This window comes from Centrocercus urophasianus, unplaced genomic scaffold (assembly GCF_019232065.1).
Source record: "Centrocercus urophasianus isolate 14NV4802_14NV808 unplaced genomic scaffold, USGS_Curo_1.0 seq_14, whole genome shotgun sequence".
NCBI classification, from domain to species: domain Eukaryota; kingdom Metazoa; phylum Chordata; class Aves; order Galliformes; family Phasianidae; genus Centrocercus; species Centrocercus urophasianus.
In genome coordinates this window covers 48,847,689-48,868,466 of record NW_024884586.1, presented here as the reverse complement: position 1 = coordinate 48,868,466, position 20,778 = coordinate 48,847,689, and the positions used below count along the sequence as shown (strand labels likewise).

The window sequence follows — 20,778 nt, the reverse complement described above, 5'->3', positions numbered from 1 at the left end:
ACTTGTTCTGCTATTTACAAGAAAAACCTGCATAATTACCAGAGCAAATGCCACGTCACAGCCTGCACCTGCTATAAGTAAGATAGAGAACATGTTTCTGAAAGTAATAATTAAATAAAGCCATCCATCAATCAACCTCGTGCTGTCTTGTAGCTTCTGTGGGTTTTAGAAGGAGCAAAGCAATGTATTTGTGCAATGAGCTTTTCCCCCACATTTTTAATGGCAATTATTGCATGTAAACTAGCTTTTGTAGGAACGGCGAAGCAGATGGATGCGGTCTGAAAAAAGAAATAGGCAAATACACCCACTGGAAAATCAAAAAGATAAGAATGCAAAGTCACTGTGTATGTAGTTGCCTGTGTGCTATGAAATGGTTCTTTTTAGACTCTGCATCTGAATATTCCCAATGGAAATGTTATTATAAAAGACAACAGGTTGTTACAGCAGAACTGATCAAAAAGTGTGATTGTGTTTTCAGGCACGGTCCCATGATGGGACTGACAATCCTGAGCTAAAGAATTATTTTTACCCAGCAGCTATCTCTCCAGTTGAAGAGCCATCTGAGAAGAGACAAAAGTGCTTGAAATTCTGGGAAACAGTGAGAGGGTACGTGAGTGAGGAGAGGATTGACTGCGGGGAAGCATCTTCTCTTCTGTTTTTGTTTCTCCTTTGAGCTTGCTAATACTGCTGCCACTCTTGGCAAGCACAGTGTCCCTTCCATACTGCATTCAGAGATGCAGTTCATGTTCTCTCTGGGGCTGTAGTAGGTTTATGATGCAAAAATTCATCCCAGCCCAAGCCAAGGGTATAGATGGGCAATGGACCTTTCCGTGGATGATATAAAGGCATGAACCTGGGCTCTGACACATAGATGTTCCCCACCTCTGCCCAGGTGCCTCATTTCACATCTCTCATGACCTGTTTTCCCCTCTATCAAACTGGCCTCTATGTATGTATATTCTTATGTTGTGCCTTAGCATACAACCAGGATGAGCAACTGGGTGGGATGTTTACCCTGTGTCACCATCAGAGAGGGCCATATGTCATTGGTTCCCCTCTGCCAATGGACAAATTCACAGCTGTAAGTCATGCCACGTGACAATTTTGCAAAGTTGTTTGCAAGTTAGGAATATGAGGACCAAGCATGTGGAGCGCTCTACTTTCCATTAAGGATGTGCTGACAAAGAATCTGATGCTAATCAGTAGATTAATAGATGTTTCTATAAGCAAGATATGAATTCTTACAGAGTTGAACAAGGCAATGATCCCAGCTCATGACTTCATTGAACACTTTGAGGCTTAGAGTTCTTTTTTCCCTAACCTCCAATGCTTAAAATTTTACTAAAATGGTCCGGCCTCTGCCCAGTGTATTTAAAACAGTTGCCAATACTGTTTTAATTCATTACCTCTAGAGACCTCTCAGAAGCAGTTCTTTCCACTTTGGAAACCCTTCCTTGTGAACAAGAAAATACCCAAATTCTGCCTTCAAAATGCTAATGACAGCTTTTATTGCCAATTAAGCATTTCTAAAGTGCTGAAGGATCCATTCTTGGAACATAGTACAGCTAAGAAGCACGTGTAAAAAGGTAGCATATCCTAAACAGGAGGCAACAGAAATGATTCAGGAAGAAACTCCCAACAGATCACACTCCTACAGGCAAACAGACCTCAAGAAATACCCCCATAATCGCCTCTTCAGACAGCAAGGAAATGACTTCTAGGAAGGATTTACTTCCTTCCCTTTTCAGCAGCATAGATATTAGGAAACTCTTCCTGAGGTTTGCAGTGGTTTCTACTTAAAGAGTAATTTATTGACATTCCTAGGAGAGAAAGCTTTAATTCACAAAATATTGTTCATCAAAACGCTACAAAAATGGCAGTTTTATTCTGATCCTAATCTATAAAGCTTTTTGTCTATCTTTAAAGCTATGGTTATCTTGAAGTGCTTAGTCTCATATTCATTGCTTTTATAATTGGACAACATAGAACAATGGGAGATTTACTAGTTTATTAAGAACCAAAATGAATGTAATCCAATATCACCCTTTGTTGAAAGCCACCTACAAAAGAATTGCATGAGGATGTGAAATGAATAATCTTTCTTGGTTTTCTCCTCTTGAAAGTGCCTTTATAGTGCCTTTCCAGAGCATAATAAATGGCAATATTGTTATGGAAAATTACTACAAGTCTTAACAGGTAAACAAGTTCAGTAGATTTTTGGGGAATTGGTGCAGCTTGTTTCTAATAAATGTTCCCACAGAGGAATTCTTTTTTGGAATGATGTGGATGAAAAGGGATTTAGAAAGAAAGACCTGAAAGCAACAGACAGCAATATGGTCATTCAACCTAAACTCCACTGGCTGTTTCTGATCGTTAGATGGGCTTGTGAATGGAACAATGTTTCTAAAGTGGGAAACTAAAAGTCATACAACAAAAAGTAGGAAAATTCAACACCAAGAAGAGAAACTGGAAAGAATTCAACTGGCAAGATCTATACCATCTTCTGTGTTTTAAAAAAATCTATTGAATATACAGCATTGAGGAGGATAGAAACCTGTAAGAATAAGAGCACTACAAAAATAAGAATGGTGTGCCCCAAAGATGTGTCTAACTCAAACAAAGGGATTTTTATGTATTCTTGCCATTGACAGAAGAAATTTTTCAAGTCCTGTACCCTGTGTAAGTTGTGGTATAGTTGGAAAAGGCTGAAAAAATAAAATCATACATTCAGTTTTGGGTAAAAATGTGCTTTCTTTTCTTTTTTTTTCTGCACTGGGCTCACAAAGTGTCCTTCACTTCTTCACTTCCTTGACCTCTGGAAGCCTGATTCAAATCAGAGGAGCAGCTCCCTATTGCAATGCCCTATTACTGTTCAGCTATGACTTTGATTACAACATATGACTATGATTACAACATTTTCTTCTCAGGCCCTAAAAGTGCTATCACAAAGAAAGAAAATGTCACTATGGTCATTCTACAGTCAGAGAAATGAGGCCAAAAACAGCAGAAAGTTACTTGGCCTGATAAACCAGACCCTGAGAGCAGATCAATACGAACGGTTAGGAATCACTGCTCCCTGATAGGAGGAAAGGTTGTTCTATGAAACAAGCTGCTTCCGAGCTTTATAGCAGGGCAGGTAATAAATACATCAAACTACTTCAAAAAGACCTTGAGACAGGCATTGAGAGCTTCAGGGAGGAAGCCAGAAAGCATTAATAGTAATAAGCTAATTATATTTCATTTATGGTTTTTGCCATGGTTCCAACTGTTATTCTTACCTCATTCTCCCACGCTGTGAGCTTATAGTCTTTGCATCTTCTGGGTGGACATACAAGGTGCTGGTATCCCAGAGAGAGAAACCTTGGTTCTGGAAGGCAGGGTTTGCTTATGCATCTCTAAGAGGGACTGCATGCATCACTGGAAAGCTGGGAAAAAACATAGAAAAGGCTCAGGACGCAGACTGTAAAGCTCAGCTTCTCCTTCCCCACAGCTAATAAGCCCCCACTGTCACCAGATCCAGGCTCTGAAATCCTTCCCATGGTGAAACTCAGGAGCAATGTGCTGGATTGGTGCCGAAGACTCTGCCAACCTCAGCTGCAAGTGAAAAACGGATCCTAAGGGAATCTGCATACATTTACACCTTGGCCTGTCCAAAATGCATCTCAGAGAGTGCATCACTTCAAGATTCCTCAGGGAGATCACTTTTAAGATCATTGATAAAGTTAAACATTTCTGACTGGCTGAAAAAATAAATAAATAAACATTGTCAATTTCCCTGCTTCGTTGCAGCTAACGGACCTCAATTGTTTCTATCCTCAGGACTTGTATGCTCCTCTGCTTTTCCCCATAGATGCTCTTTTATAAAGAGTAAAAAAAAAAAAAAAAAAAAAAAAAGTAATGCATAAATTGAAAAAAATGCTTGTAGACCCAAAAGAAAGAATGCATCTATTATAAAATAAAATCTCTTTTAGCAGCTATTAGAATGCATTAAAAATATTCACAGGACTCTCCCCTCCAGTAATGTTGCAAAAGCCATGCAAATAATAATTGTGGCTAAGTGCACTACAGTGACAGTCAATATTGTACTTCCCAAGCTAGTACTCATTATTCTTTATGGAACTCATGCATTTTGTGAAAGATCAAAAGATTTACATATCATATGGAGTGCTTTAGGGAGTGACTTGCTGTGCACTTTAAATGCACAGTGTTCCACAGTCATTTAAATACAGATTTCATTTCTCTCTTCTGTGTGATATTAAATTTGAAAAAGGAGAGGGAGAGCGACGAAGTCAACTTGGGTACCTTTGTTCACATCATGAAATACAATTTTAATTTGGTTCCGATATAGAAGTTTAATATTTTTATGGGATGTTATTGAATAATCTGCTGGGCTCAGCACTGGCCTTTGCACAGGAAAGAGATGAAAGAAATCAATTTTTTTTTTTTTTATGAGCACTGCAGGCAAAATCATCTGCTCTTCCATGCCCTGGAGAAAGGGACGGACTTCTCTGCAGCCTCCCCACTGCTTGCCTGGTCTAAGCTTATGGGCATAGGAAGGAAGAAGGAACTGCAACCTATTTCCTTACAGTGGGAAAGAGGGAAAGCGTTGGTATTTCTATGCTGTTCTAGACTTCAAGAGGAGCAACAGCATTGCTTGTGTCCCCTTGGGTGAGCCACTGCACACAGCCTGCTACATGGAGACAAAAACACATTTTCACCTTGCCAGGATGTTACAAGGATAAAGAAATACATTAAGGACAGCTGAATGGTCAGTTACTATGGTAATACAGCCACATGGCAGTGCAGAGGGGCTCTGAGGCCATATTTGCCATGCCTGCGCTCTGCTCTTTGTATTCACTCTGCCGAGACCTGGATGTGCCTTGCCCTTCTGCAAGGACACTCAGCAATGCCTCTCTTGCCTCTCTGCACCTCCCTTCTGGTATTTACAGACCTGGATGGGATTGCACTGAGCCTCCACTCACAGCAGAGCTGCTCCAGACCCTTGGTGGCTCTACACTGGGATCTCTATCTTGCACTGGATCTCTACACTGGGATCTCTATCTTGCAGACCCAGAACTGGACACAATCCTCCAGGTGTGGCCTCACCAGATATGAGTAGATGGGAAGGATCACCTCCCTTGATTTGCTGGTGATCCTTTACCTAACTGCAGTCCAGTTTATCTTCAGCCTTCAAAGCATCAAGGGCACACTGCTGGCTCCTGTTCTACTTGGTGTCCACCATGATTCCAGGTACTATCCTGCAGAGCTTCTTCCCAGCTGGCTGGCCCCAGCACGTTCAGGTGCCTGGGTTTGTTCCTCCCCTGCTACTAAGGGTTAAGGGGCAACTGTCTGTCACTCAGAGTCTACTCCAGCAACAGGAAAACTGGGTGCTATCCGGCAAGTCTGTCCACACTAGCAAGGTCATGAAAATGTATTCCTGCTTCTCCTATGAAGAAAGAAATCCTCCTGAACAAGTAATTAGCCCTTCATTTTTATGGAACGAAAGGAAGGTTTTCATGAATAGGAAATCTACCCAATTTGTTTGCTTCTGGTACATTCTGCATTATTTTCCAAATGAAGTGAATGAAAAACCTCTTTAATGAAGCATAACTATGTTGTGATTAAGGCTTATTCTGTCTAAATATTGACTCAGATAACATTTTCTCAGGATGAACAGACCATAACCCATGAATCTGGCATCAAAGCCAGGAAGATTAATAGGAAAGATGCATTTTCTGGTTGTCTGGAGAAGAGTTTGATGTGGCCAAGGCAACAGCCAGAGACTTTTCTTATTATTTACGAGATCCAACCAGCGAGTTTTGAGTAAGCTATAGTTTTCTTGATCCATTGGACATTTGAAAGCTCAGGGACCAAGTGGCTCTTTCCTTTGTTCTCTGGTTAGTACAGAGACAAGAAGGGAGCTGCAGGATTTCTGTAAGATGACCCCATTGTCTTGGAGCAAAGATGAACCATGGACTCTTGCAAACCTTACTGAAGTACAACTGCTTCTTATCTGTTTGACACACACCTGCAGGTAAAATCAGAATAAGTCAGGCATTCAGTTACTGATCCTGACTTAAACTATCCAGAAGAGGAACAGGTTGATGAGTGCTTGGGAAAAGAAAGGTCTAATAGAAAAAAGAGGTGTTTGGAATGCTAGCTCAAAGAAGAACAGCCAGTTCTCCTGGACACATTTGTGTTTCTGCCAATTTGTATGGTGCAACATTATCTCATTCAAAAAGCAAAGGTTTGTTTTTCTTTAATAAATGAGATTTATTATGGAAAAAGACCACGTTGTAAAGAAAAGTGTGTGTAAGATTTTCATTTTAACCATTTAACCTTAGATCAGATAGGATTCTGTGTTGATTAAAACAAACAACAGGAATGAAGCCATGCACCACACAATGTGTAATAAGAGAAGGCACAAAAAAAAAAAACAAAAACCAAACATGTAGAAAACTGCAAAAAGCACAGAAAACAAAGCTGCAGGGAGGGACAGCAACCAGCCCTAACAGCAACACCATTCCTGAGTCCCCAGACCAGAACTAAACACACCTGCGAAGCAATGAACAAACCATGACGTAGACAAAGAAATTCAGGAACAGGGTTGTTTAGGCTTGAATTCATCCTAGTTAGGATGCACTGAATTTACCTGCACTGCAGGTATAACAGCTGTTGAACCACAAGAGCCTTGTTCCAGGCAGGGGAAGGAACTATTAGAGAAAGAATTCAATTATTTGAGATTTCATTGTTTGTTTTGGCTTTCAAAACAAGAAGAAACTTAATGTTGGGCATACCTCTAGGGTCTGTCGTGAACAGTGGATGGATTTACAGCATGGTCTTCTTACAGGGAAAGGGGAAGAGGAAAGGGGCAGGGCTGGTTCTATGCTCCTTGGGCACTTGAGGGAAAAGATGATTATCAAAAACAAATTGTTGTTATTTTACAACTCCTTTTCTTTTTTCTCTCAATTCCTCATCTATAAAAAGAGCGCTCTTAAATCATGAAAGGTTTTCTTTGAAGAGAGAAATTCTCCTTCCAGCTGTGAGCTCTCTCGTTCCTCAGTGGATATCGCCAGTGCAATGGATGGTACATAAACACTCCAGAATAGACATGAAACATTCAGAGAGTTTCCATGTTTTGCCATTCTGCCTTAACAGCTCAACTTTCGAATTTCAGCCCCATTCCCACTGCAAACTTCCCAAAGCTGAGGTCTGCAGTTCCAAGGATTTCAAGATGGGCAGGTAGGAGAAGTGTGCAGGTTAGCAAATTGTTTGTAAAAGGTAAAATTAAGATTCTCTGGGAAAAAAAAAAAAAAAAAAGGAAAACAAAAAGAAAAGAGAAAAAAAAAAAGCCAGCATATCTCACAAACCAGTGGCCAAAAGAACTTTACAGCGATGCTTTGTCTTCCTACCGACTGCAGATCCCAGCCTTTATTTTGGACTCTGCACTGCAATACTGGGCTTTCCTTTGCATGCCACAGATGTGGAAAGGAACGAGAAATAAAAAACAAAAAGCAACGCAGAAACATAAAGACCAAAATTAAAGTGGAAGTGCAGCGGGAGCACGGCAGTAGTGGTGTTAATGCTGAAATATTCCCTGGGAGTACGAGCTGGCAAATGTAGTGGACACCCAGATATTTGAAATGCAGCCAAATAATTTGGCACATCTCTAACTGGCACAAAGCAGTCTTGGTAGAGCTTCCTACTGCTGCTGGCACCTTTACAGCTGTCTTTCTTCATCTTGCTCTACCCACTGCAACAGCTACTCAACAGGTGTTTCCACAGACACAGTGTGTTTGGCAGCAGTAACCCTTCAATACTATCGCTGGAATACATTTTTCTCCCTCTCAACAGCACTGCTCGGGTCCGTTGCCCAGAGGCCAGCATGGCAACGGGCACAGCTGACCAACTGGATTTGGAAAAAGAGGACTGAATGTTTGGGTGGCCAGATGTACAAGTCGGCAAGGCGGTCAAAGAGCGTCAATGCTTGGCGTGGCCCTGGGAAGCTGGAGTGATATTTTGCTGGTTTGTCTGGAACCCGCCCGCAGCTCATGCAGGGCTTCCCTGTTTTCTGTGCTCTTGCCTGAGAAATTCTCAGTCCTACATCTATTTTCTTCATTGCAAACAAGTCCTCAAAGTTTTGGACTTCCTGGCTGTGGGGTTTTTTTTTTGTAACGATAGGGTGTTTGCTCAGATCATGGTGGATTTTCTTTGCCCAACCCTACTCACCCTTTGGTCAAGATGCACTCAGAGAGGAAGACAGGTTTACTCCAAGATTTGAGCGATCCTGGCAATCAAAATACGCCAGGACACAAAGCACCCAGAGGGGCTCAGAGGTGAGGAACTTGGGAGCAGAGTTCGTATGAACAATAAAACTAGCAATTGTGGTTAGTCATGACTTGTTTTCTTCATTTTGAGCTTACCTCTGCAGCTCCTTGGCCGTGAAGCAGCCTTTTCACGCACACCAAAGAAGTCTTCATCCATGTGCAGTCCATGGTTTGCTGGATGTTCTTTAGGTTTCTGATGCATCATAAATATGAGAGAACCAACGCTGAATATTTTTCTCACAGGAATCTGTGCAACGTCGCAAAATGAGATTTAAAAAATGTCTTTTACTGATGCATATGAAAACATAAGTTTTCTGTGAGGGTTCAGCTCAAAGGTCCATTAGTTACATCCTTCTCCACCAACAGCTGCAGAAAACAAACAGCTGAGGATAAGCTAATGAATAATATAATCATTAAGATAGGAAAAGACAAGATGCCAACCTTATCCCACCCTCACCGTGCCCACTGACCACATCCCTCAGTGCCACATCCCCACAGTTATTGCACACCTCCAGGGACGGTGAACCTGCCACCTCCTTGGGCAGCCCAAACCAGACTAGCACACACATCACATGTTTTTCCCAGTGAATAAAAATTCACAGCTGAGAAGCTTTGAAACAAAAGGAACTTTGTGCTTGATATACATCAAATGTTGGTTTCTTCCCCATTCGCACGAATTTATCTACTTGTGTTTTGAACCTATGCAAGCTCATAGTATCCATCAGGTCCTGCAGTAAGGAGTTCCACCACTTAGCAGTACTGTGTCTGAACCACCTCCTCCTGTTTATTCTGAACCTGTCACCTAAGAGTTTAATTGGATGTCCCCAAGTCTTGGAAGAGAGATGGTATAATGAGTTCCTGTCACCCTGATTCCATTTTACAGGTATGTTCTCCCTCTGTCCACCTCCTTCTACAAAGTGATTGACATGGAACTTCAGAAATACAAGCTTGAAGGTGTCCCAGTGGACTGTATCCCCTTCCCTTCTTAGGACATCTCATCTCTTGCAAGAGCCAGAGTGAGATTCGAACCTATACTTATATGTCTATCAGTAGACACACACTTTAAGCCACAGCAAGGACAATTAAAAAGCATTTCACGTGGTCTCTGCCACAGAGTAAAACAGTTCATTATATTTTTGTCCAGAGCACTGTAAGCACTCACTTTCTGATTAGGACCAGAAGGCCGCAAGGCTGTTAAAGCCCTCTTTCCACTCTCCCCAATGTTGCCATTAATATGTAAAAGCTTAAGCTTGCTAAAGGGATTATTTCCCATCCTATCTGATTGTAAACTGGCATTTCAATGATTACATGTATCTTTTTGTCATTTTCTCGTAAAACATCTTATTCTTGAACAGCATAATTGGCCTCTTACTAATGTTTAATGAATGATTAAATCAGCATAAATGCAACATACAGCTCTAAACGGAAAGCATGTTTGCAACCTCCAGAGCCACAGAAATGTATTTTTGCAATATAGGTTTAAATCCTTATAATTTTCTAATTATGGACTTTCTGGTATATTTCACATTAAATACATGGGAAAGTAAATGTGAATTTTCCTTTATTAGCTCAGAAGCAATTCAGCCACTTTTTTTTTTCCCCCCTCCAATTTCTAACCTACATATTAATGACACCTCTGTGGCTTTCATTTAAGTATAAGAAATAATCTCCCCAAATTAAAAGCCAATTAAAATCACGTAATTGCAGAGCTCAGGCAGGCAAGTCCTTGTAGAGATGGCCATGCACAGGACACTTCTATGCACTGACACACTTCATTAACCAGCCCTACTGAACGATTGTGGGTAAGGAAGCCAGGTGAAATGAAGCAAGAATCATCTATCTAGTGGAAAGAGAGATAGAAAGGTACTTCTTCAAAGGTGCTGAAGGGAGCAACGTGGGAAGATACAAATTCCTTTTGCTGAAGTGCAGTCCTATGTCATGACAGATACAGCCCAGAGAACCAGGGAAGCATCACTGACCCTCCCTCTCCAGGGCCATGGTAGAGCAGTGTGCCTCATTCAGTGGGTAGGAGAGATGGGAATTTCAGTCTTTCAAGAGAAGACAGAAAAACATTCAGCTTTCCCTGTAGAAATATGGCAGAGTAGTAAGTATAGCAAAGCAAGGAAGCCTATTCAGACAAAAAATTGGCATCAGCATGAGAATATATCAAATCAAGCCAAGTTGTTTCAGGGCAGAAGTTGCAGCTCCCAGGCACCAGGGTCCTGAAGCAGCACTTTGACGTATGCTGCAGGGACAAGAAAATGGACAGGTTTTAAAGGGAAGCTGGATGTGAATATGAAGGGGAATTGGAGATCAGTTTTCCCTTCAAAACTACTATCTGCATCACTCAGAAACAAAGCCACAGAGTCTGTCAAAAAGCATAATTCTTGTTTAGTAGATCTGCCAACTTGCTTGGGTTGTACAACTCTTCTAACGAGGCTGAAGACACTGAGCTATGCCAATGAGCTCAACACTGAGCCCTCCAGCATCCTTCAGGCCCATTCACATGCCATAGACTCTGTTCTCCTCTAATTCCATTTAGAGAACATCAGATTACAACTAGGGTTTTTGTGAGGCAGTTGAGGTTCATGAGAGGCAAAGTCCATCAGATGGATCCATCAAAGCCTGAAGTTGTGTTTAATGTAACACTAGTACAAAGATTACCCTTCCAAACGGAGACTGCTGCCTGGCCTTTCAGCAAAGTTCTGTGTGAGTACCTGACCACAAATCATTGAACAGGAGTTAACTTATGCCAGAAAAAATTTGCTAATTCTTACGCAGGCCAAAGTGGTTCCAGCACGTTCCAATTAAGTGAACAAAGGCAATGAAGAATCATCACTGTTTATTCCCAAAGCAAACCAGGCTCAGGATAAGATGTAAAGATAGTTTAAGGTAGTTGTGATGATTTAGTTGAAAACAGGTATTGGACAATGCAAGCCAGTAAACAGCCTGGAATTTTTCCCATCTCTCTTTGAACTTCTACCCAAGAAATATATATACAAATGAGGTTTTTTTATCCAAACAGACCAACACTGTGCTCATACAAATGGCTTTCCCTCCTACTTCCCAACTGCTGTAACTATTCCTCATATATTTTGGTCTATGGTCTGATATTCAGGTGCTCCTGTGCAGAACCAGTTGTTAGACTCCATGGATCCTTCCAACTCATGCTGTTTTATGATTTGTTTGGCATCACTCCCTCTTTCTGACCATTGCACAGTCTGTGACCTTGTCCACAGAGCCCTGCTAAGATGAACTGTGCCTGACATCCTGCTGCACCACATTACCCACATTACAACAAATCTCTTCGTTGTCTCCATCTGCCTCCGAACTGCAGTGCACTCCCAAAGGAGTAAAGAACAAGATATTCGAGAGGCGTGTTTTGATGACGAATGCAAGCAAAGCAGCTACAAGATCTCCTTGAGATACCTCTGTGTTCTATGGAAGGTATTTTGGTCTTTCAAAAAAGAGGTGGGAAATTTATTTTCCCTTTTTCTGAGGAGTTTCAGTAATTCTTCAAAAGACATAGGGCAGCCTTACCAGTAAATAACATGGTCCAACTGGCACTTCAACACTTCATCCAGCAACAACTGCATCACAGGCTGAAGCTGAGTTTGGTCTGGTCTCATCACTTGGTTTACAAAAATCATGGAGGGATTTCGTATGGCCACAGACTGGTAGACTTTCAATTGGCACCAAAGTCTGGATTAATTGAACTTTCCTACCAAGCATCAAGAGTAAGTTTTACAGCTCCCAGCAAAATCAGACTGAATTCATTAATTAACATTATAGGAAAGAGAATGCAGGCACTGAAATGGATGCAGATTCACCCATTGGAAAGAGCAAAATGTCCAAGCACAAAACTTGAGATTACACTATTTTTGTTGTATAGAACCACAATTCAAGGGAAAAGGTGTCACCCAAAACCACTGGAAATTTCTATCTGATACTGTCAGGGCATTACCATACATGAAGCTAGTATACCAATTTTCAGCATGAATGCAAGTCATTTGGTAAATAATAAAGTAAACCACAGAATCATATCTCCCCTCTTCCTTAAGTGTTTGTCACCACATTCCCAGCCCTCACTGTTCAGCGCTGAGTGCTGTTGGATGTCCTGAAGGACCACTCTGCAATCATCCAGGACATGCTGAATGTCCAAGCAGGATGTTCCCAGGAAAGTACAAGGTGTAGAATTAGAATTGAATATCTGAATAACAAGCTTTCCAGCCTAATTGGTGCAAGATTCTTTTACTTGTCTTTTGTACATTCAAATAAGCCAATCTTGTATTTTAGGAAAATAACGGTGATTAAAAAAGAAACAATCACATAGTGTCAGACTCCTTCAAGCATACACTGATCTGTCACTAAGGAAATCCTCATGAGACGTGTTTGAGGGCTTCACGTGAACCAGAACAGAATCTACTAAGCTGCTCTGTTTGCACTCTCTGCCACAGTACAGTGGTTTCAGTCAACACAGATACCTGGAGACAACCAACTTCAAACATTGTTTATTGAGCAAACATCCACCACACAGCTCAAAACACAAAGAAAGGGAAGGGGAAAAGATGGGCGAGTCCTCCTTTGAATGTGACTCAGAAGGGGTGCACACTGGCCAAGGACACTAAAGAGTCAATGGGACTCAACTCAACCTGACACTCTTTGTGTAAAATTATTCAATATTCAGAGTCAGAGAGAAAACAGCTCTTGCCCGCATGTATTATTTTGGCAGATCTGAAGGAGTACTTAGATACTCATAAAGAGCAAAACAGTTTTTGCAGCAAAACCAGAGAGAGACTAAACTCAAAACACAGCCCAACACAACTACTATCTTTCAGTCACTACCAACAGTTAATAATACCTTGACAGACCTGACTCCCAGATCAGTGCCTGCCTGTTCCACACCTTCTTCCAAACTGCCTCATTCCCATGAGGACATTCTTGATATGCATCCCATACTTTGCCACCATGCCAAATCTCTTCTCCATGCTCTGAAGTCCTAATTGATTGACAGCTGTCAGACTGTTGGGCCACTGTAGTTGATGTCAACCATGTTGGCCAAACTTGTTCCCACCTCTCTATGACCCTCTCTGCTTCTGCGCCAAGATTTTCAGCTCCACGGGGCAGGCAATACCTACACAAAAGCACCCCATGCCCAGCCTCTTATTTTGAGAGCCTACAATATTATATTTAAGTATAAAGGTGGAGCTCAGCTTGAGTCCCTTCCTATTTCAAGTGTTACAGCTTAATAAGACCACTTTGCTCTTGGCTCATTCTTCAGCCCTTTTCCTCATGTGTCTCAACCACACGCTCAAATCACGTGGGAGCGTTACGTTTTCCGGCCCTAAGAGCAGAAAGCCATGTCATCAGGCAATTTCTCAGTCTTTGGCCATTGTGTCTTAGTTTCTGAATAACTCACAGTCCATAGTTATTCGCTCACAGCACTTCTATGAGAAGACACTCTGATGCTGTCAACGCTGTAAAAGCAGATGAAAGACACAGAGAGAGGCTAAGAGATCACAGATGTATTCTGAGCATTTTTCAAGAGGGTTACAGGTCTATGTGTATTTGACAGACTAAGTGACTTACCCTGAGAGATGCATGGCATGGTAAAGCCCTCCTCTGGAAATGTCAGTTCTTCCATTGCTCTTCTGTTCAAAATGAACAGCAGAGCAGACAAAAAGACTGAAAATAGAGTCCGGGTTATACGAAGTGGCACATCAGAAACAGAACTGTGAAAGGGAAGGGTCTACCGAGAAATGCAGAGAAGAGAATGAATCAGAAAGGGAAATATGGAACATTCAAACTCAGGTGCTTTAAGAAAAACACCAAAACCTCTTTGAGTTTCCCTAGACAACACTGACCAAAGGCTCTGCAACTGGAACGCTTTCTGTACCGCCTATTAGGAGAGAAAATGCAACAGAAAGATCAGAGGAAGCAATAGGTCACAAAAGAGAACAGTAACAACAACATATTATTCTCTACTGGTCCTCAGGAAGAAGAGAAACCTGGACAAGATGCTGGCACATTGAGAGGAAGGCTCAGCACTGCCTCTCCTCACAACCTGGTTGGGGACACCATTGAGGTGGGGAGCGTATGGGACAACCTTGTTCCACTCTTTCCTTCCTTTATTTAAGAAAAGTCTTATTTTCTGGGATTTGCTTGTTTTAAATCAACAGCAGCACCTCTGCCTCCAGTGAAAGGAAAACTTTCCCTGCCAGGATAAAGTGAAGGTGGTAGAAATGAGGATAATCAAACAAAGAAACCAGGAGCGATCACTACCCCATCGTAGGAGCACAGAGGGAAGGGGGAGAGAGGAATGGAACAGCACCAGTGAGAAATACACATACATATTCAGCCCCTTTGTCAAAAAACCTTGTGCTGCAGCATTTCAATTAACAAAGTAGGATGGTTTACCTGATAAAATGCTCCCTGTGTGAGTGTAATTACATATTTATGCCCCACAGAGATTTTTTAATTTCTCTTCAGTTTGTTTGCCTTGAAAGTATTTGTCACTGGAAACATTCTTGATGTGTAATTTTAAGGCAGGGTAGGCCAAATGTGTGGTTTGTTTTCATTTTAGATTTACTTCACTGAAGAGGGACCGGAAGACAATGCATATTTTGAGTGCAAAGAAAAGAAAAACAATAAGAAAGGTGATACAGCAGAGTGGCAGAACAAAAATTACAAAAAAACCCAACCCACTCAAGTGCTGCTTCAGAATTTTCAGTCCTTTTTTCTTGCATTGTGTTCTCAGATGCTCAAAATAGCTTACTGCTCTGCCACTTTCATTCTGTCCCCACTCTCCACGCACGCCTCTTGTGCTGTCAGAGCAACTGCAATGACTGTGTGGCTCCTTTGGGGGTGTTTCCTTCTCATCTGCTGAGCCCCATACCCTGAGCCACTCCTGCCTTGGACTCTTGGTGCTGAGAGGTTGACCGGGATGCAGCTCCTGTGATGAGTTCCAGATGTGAGAAAGCGTAAGGGTACAAGGGATGGCACTGCACATAACAGGCTTCAAACTCTGCTCTGAGCAATCTGCTGGGTCAGGGCTTAGCAGAGATCACAGAATCACCAAAACTGGAAAAGACCTTGAAGACCATCCAGTCCAACCATCCACCCATCACCAATAGTTCTCACTAAACCACGTCCCTCAACACAAAACCCAAACGTTCCTTGAACACCTCCAGAGTTGATGACTCCACCACCTCCCTGGGCAGCCCATCCCAGTGCCTGACCACTCTTTCAGAAAAGTAGTATTTCCTAACGTCCAGCCTAAATCTCCCCTGGCACAGCTTGAAGCCATTCCCTATAGTCCTATCACTAGTTATACAAGAGCAGAGGCTGATCCCCAGCTCACTACAACCTCCCTTCAGGTAGAGGTCTCTATATTGCTCTATAGAGAGCAATAACATCTCCCCAGTTGAACCAGAGGGGTCTCCTTGAGATACACAGTGGTTCAGCCAGTGTTTGAGAAGCCACCACGGTGCAAACCATTCTAGCATGAGTTATGCCAGTTAACCTTGTAGATGGGGAAGAAGATGGAGTGACATGGTTAGTGGGCATGGCAGTGATGGGTTGATGGTTGGAGCAGATGATCTGAGTGGTCTCTTCCAACCTTAGTAATCCTATAATTCTCAGTCTGCGTGGCAACAGGAGGTAAAACTGCAACAGCATTTTTTCCTAATAAGAAGGCAAGCTGTGCTTGAGCGTAGGGTAAGATGTCTCACACTTTATACAGCTCCATGCAGCACTGTGCTAAAGTTTGCCTAGAATCATAGAATCATTAAGATTGGAAAACCTCCCAGATCCCCAAACCCAACCCCAGACCACCCCCACCATGCCCACTGACCATGTCCTCCCTCAATGCTGCATCTCCACACTTCTTGGACCATCTTCTCCAAGGACAGTGACCCCACTACTCCCTGGGCAGCCTGTGCCAGAGCATCACCACTCTTCCTGAGGAGAAATGTTTTGCAATATACAACCTGAACCTCCCAAGAAACACTCTCATATAACCACAAGCACTCTCAGTTAGATGCACACTTATTAGCCATTGCAAGCCCAGCTTGCAGAATCATAGGGGTTGGAATAGACTGAAGCAGCTCCATCCTGCAGCATGGCTCTGTGAGGAACCAATGCTCATTTTTATGAGCTCTTAAAACCCATACCTTCCAAACTCCTATAGACATGAGGTATCCCTCTTGGGACTCTTTGATTTTGATATTCAGCCTGGAGAGACAGAAAAGACACTTTAATTGCCTGTGTGACCCGAGATCCCTTGTGGTCCCATGTTTCTGTGGTTCCTCACCACTGCTTGCTATCAGGATAGTTTTTGTGTCACTGGCAGCTGTTTTCCAGCAGCCAGACTGAGGTCAGACACCATTCAGCTGTTGATACCAATTATTTCTGGCTTGACTGGTCCAAATTATTTGTTCCTATTGCAAGGAATGAGAACTACCACCAAAAAAAAAGCAATGCAAACCAAATAAACAAATAATTGTTTCTCAAAATGTATTTTTTCCTCAAAATTGTTTCTCAAAATGTATTTTCTTTCCTTCTCAGCTCTGAAAGATACCACTGCAGGTCTCATTACCCTCCCCAGCCCTATGTTTCAGCGAAGTAAAATGCTGCTAGAATCGTCCAGCTCCAGCTCTGCTGCATCACGGTCCTGTGCCTACACTTCTCTTTGGCTTTTCCATCTTCCTTTTTACCCTTTTGCCACAGAACCACAGACCACCTACCAGAAGTCTATGCCACTGCTGGGTATATCCGAGTGCATGAAAATCTCCTGAAGGATACTGAATTCCGTGAGCAGTTCGCACACAACTTCTCATGATATCTTGGAAATATCTGCTTTTTTAAGCTATATGGTAATGCACACTGTGCATCTGAGATTAGAATATGGCCCTGAGGAACAACACGCTCTTCTCTCTTTACAGCTGACAAGGCACAGCTTATTTTTATGAGCTCTTCATTTTCAAGAGATTCGACTCCATTGTTTGGCAACCACAAGGCAAATCTCCCAAGATGGTTCCAGTTTGAGGGTTGCCATTCTCACGTTTAGGAGAGCAAGCATTCACTGGGTGATGCTGACCTGGTCTGTATGCCCAGCTGGGAGCTGAGCATTTCCAAACCAGGTAGGAAGCCCTCAGCCTTTCAAAACAAACAAACAAACAAACAAACAAGAAAGGGAAATACAGCATCTGTTTTAGGCTACCTTTATGGAACACGAAGAACAGGTCACTCCTGCAGGTCTGGTTTGCACCTCGTCACAGCTGGACTAGATGATCTTAGTGGTCTTTTCCAACCTTAATGACTCTGTGATTCCACCTCACCTTAAAATGAAATTGATATATCCATCTTCTTCTGTAGAACCATTGCCTTTAAATTGCATCACTGACACCTGTGTCCAAGTACCATCTCAAACAAGAACAAATGTGGCAGAAATAAGACAGCATCAAGAAACCATTGCAGATGGGCATCCAAGGAAGCAGCCCGAGAGGCCCAAGATGGTGTGGGCTTGGACTGCCATATTCAGGGCGTTTCTACAGAATCTACCATTTTCCTGGTCTGACCCTGCCCCCACCTCTGCTGTGACACAACAACAGCAGCAACGACAATGAATTAAGTTCTGCCTGCAGTAGATGTGGCCATTTCATTTTGGCAGCGCAAACGTTGCTAAGTGAAAGCACGTCTTTCTGAACTGCCTTGCTCATGGGAACCATTTAATCATTATAGAGCAATTATAGAGGTCTTTCTTCATTTGTTCCTTAAGTCCTCATTCAGGAAAACCTGTTTCAATGGGAACTCTGCCTGAAAGAGACTCATCAAAACCTGACCAGGAAATGGCCAGTAAGAGCAACCTATTTCCAAGAGAGAAAAACTCATACATTACATCCATAATGGGTAACTTCTTCTGAATACACCCTATTGAAGTGTGTTATGTTCATTAAACTCCATTTGGAGAAGAAGGGTAACCTTCCAGTTAACACAGTTTCTATGGACTTGTGAGTGCCAGGTTCTGTTCCTGGGCTTGACATAGACTCCCCCTGTGACCACGCTCACACCATTTGGTAATTTAACCTTGGACTTAGCAAAATTGGTAACAAATCAGGACAGCAGTAAGCTTCAGTTAAACTCTATTTGAGGACTGCAGCTCTTAATTTCTCCTCTGCAAAACAGAACAGATCATTTCTCCTGTCTTTTTTTATTTTTTTCTTCCCCTTTTCTTTCTGCTCACATCTTGAGGCAGTGCAAGTCTTTGATTTTGTGCATGCCCAGTGCACTGCACAATGTGTCTTTGATGGGGGCTGTGCTGTAACACAGAGTTATAATACTAATTGTTATCGATACAAGCAAACAGTGCTGTGCTTTTGTGGCAAATGTCCACTAGGAGCTTGACTGAGACCAGCAACATTTCACTGGGGACTTAAGCCCCATTTGAACTTGTCTCCCAAAGCAAGTGTTTACAAACACGACTTAGTCCCTATTTGAACAGCGCTTTGAAGATGTAAAGTACTAAATTGTGTATCTGCATGTATGAGACACAGAGAGAATGCGTAATTTCATTCTGCATTCAGGGAACATAAGATTTCCTTTTTTCCCCTCCTTTTTTTTTTTTTTTTTTTTGGAAGGAAGTTTACTGCTGAGACCACTGGAGAAAATGCAAATGCACAGACTGTTTGTTAAGGCTCCAGGAGAGAGAGCACAGGCAGTTGGTACCACATGTCTTTCCAGGAAAATGGGAAATCATTGTCTTTGAGTGTATTTGTTCAGCTAAGGAAGGTTTGTGCAGCTTGCACAGAACAGTTCTGGAGGAAATTAAATTTTGGCTGCACCTCTGTATCACTCGTACACCTGCCCAAATCTTACCATCAGCCCAACACCCAGCCCAGCACAGCAGCACTCCTGCAGTGCTCACCAACACCAGAGCCAAGCTGTGGTGCAATCACCATTTTTTGCTTGCTTTCATCTGAGAAAGAGGCAAGAACTATATTTCTGCACTCAACAGATTGCCTGTTTTTGCAACAAAACCCACCAGAAAAGCTCCCAACAGCATGGGTAAGAGGCACAAGGAATTTCCAAGTCAAAGTTTAATAGCTACTACTGTTGCCTTTGAGGCAGGTTCAAGACAAATAAAATTATGCTGTGTTTGTATAGGCTGACCTATGTTATTCCTGCTTATGATTCAAGCTGAACACAGCATACAGCAGGTTTGGTCCACCAGCTGTGGAGCTATGTTAGGGTTTGTTAACTTGGACATAGCTCCATGCTAATACGTCCACAGCTTCCAAATCAGAGCTACTCGTATTCAGCTAGGTTGGATAGCAATTACACCTAACAGTGCTTCCCTCCACACCTGCCTTCATCTATATGAACTCACTGCTCCACCAAACTGTTGCAGCAAGGGATGGTGAAATAAGGTCTTGGAAATGGTAACCCAGGACTGGAAACATGAGCTAAACCCAAACACAGTTGGGCATCCTCAAGGAGAGGGGAGGCTGAGAGATTTTTCGGCCACAGATAGAAGCTTGGAAGAGAGGCAAAGGCTTTTGAAGAGAAGTCTGGACAGGGAATATAAAGAAGAAATGTGCTGGAATAGGGCACGGGAAGAGAGGTCTGAAAGATTTGGTAGGGAAAGGAGTTGGCCACAGAGCAGCGTATTCTGCCCAACAGAGGCTGCACTTTATGAAGTTCAGAAGATGGGACTAAATTGGAAGTTTTAACAAAAATCTAATGGATGAGACAAAGAGTCAGCAAGCTAGGAAACAGCAGACATGAGCAGAAAAAGAGGGTGTTTTTAGGCAACACATCTCTTATGAAAGATAATCAAACTGTAGTCAACCAAACTGCTCAGCAAGCTGATGCAACCTACTACAAAAATTAATGCAAAATACCTTCTTTAAACCAACAAATTATTTTGTTTTCCCTTCAAACTACAGGACTATATTTCTGTTTTATTCCAGAAAATCTAATTGGAAAACGTTAAAAAACAAAAAAAGTTCTTCAAACCACAAGGATATGTAATAGCTAGGACTCAAAGGCCTTTCATTCTACAAGAGATATTTTTTCTACTTGCTGAAATACTGAAAATTAAAATTAAAAAAGAAAGAGAGAAAGAGAGAAAGAGAGAAAGAGAGAAAGAGAGAAAGAGAGAAAGAGAGAAAGAGAGAAAGAGAGAAAGAGAGAAAGAGAGAAAGAGAGAAAGAGAGAAAAAACATCCCCCAACCCCCTAAAAACAAAATCCTGCAATTGCAGGATCAAAAGTATTTTTCCCCAATTTTCAATTATCATCACTGACAACCCCCTGCCCCCAAATCTGAATTATCAAGAAGATTTATCAGCGATTTCCATGGAAGCACAGCCATGAGCAGATATATCATTGTTACAGACCTTTTCCTTCCACAATCAAATCATTTGTTATTAATATATTCCCAGTGCTCGTTCC

General features: G+C 42.1%; 1 long non-coding RNA gene across 1 annotated transcript in view; it reads right to left on the bottom strand.

Annotated features, from left to right (window-relative positions):
* Positions 1-20,778, bottom strand: part of LOC122157932 — a 64,458-nt gene that overhangs the window by 13,693 nt on the left and 29,987 nt on the right. The window contains exons 4-5 of the long non-coding RNA XR_006168074.1: positions 8,424-8,693; positions 3,279-3,425 (exon numbers count right to left, since the gene is read on the bottom strand). This is a non-coding gene — a long non-coding RNA (uncharacterized LOC122157932). The remainder of the gene's footprint in view (positions 1-3,278; positions 3,426-8,423; positions 8,694-20,778) is intronic.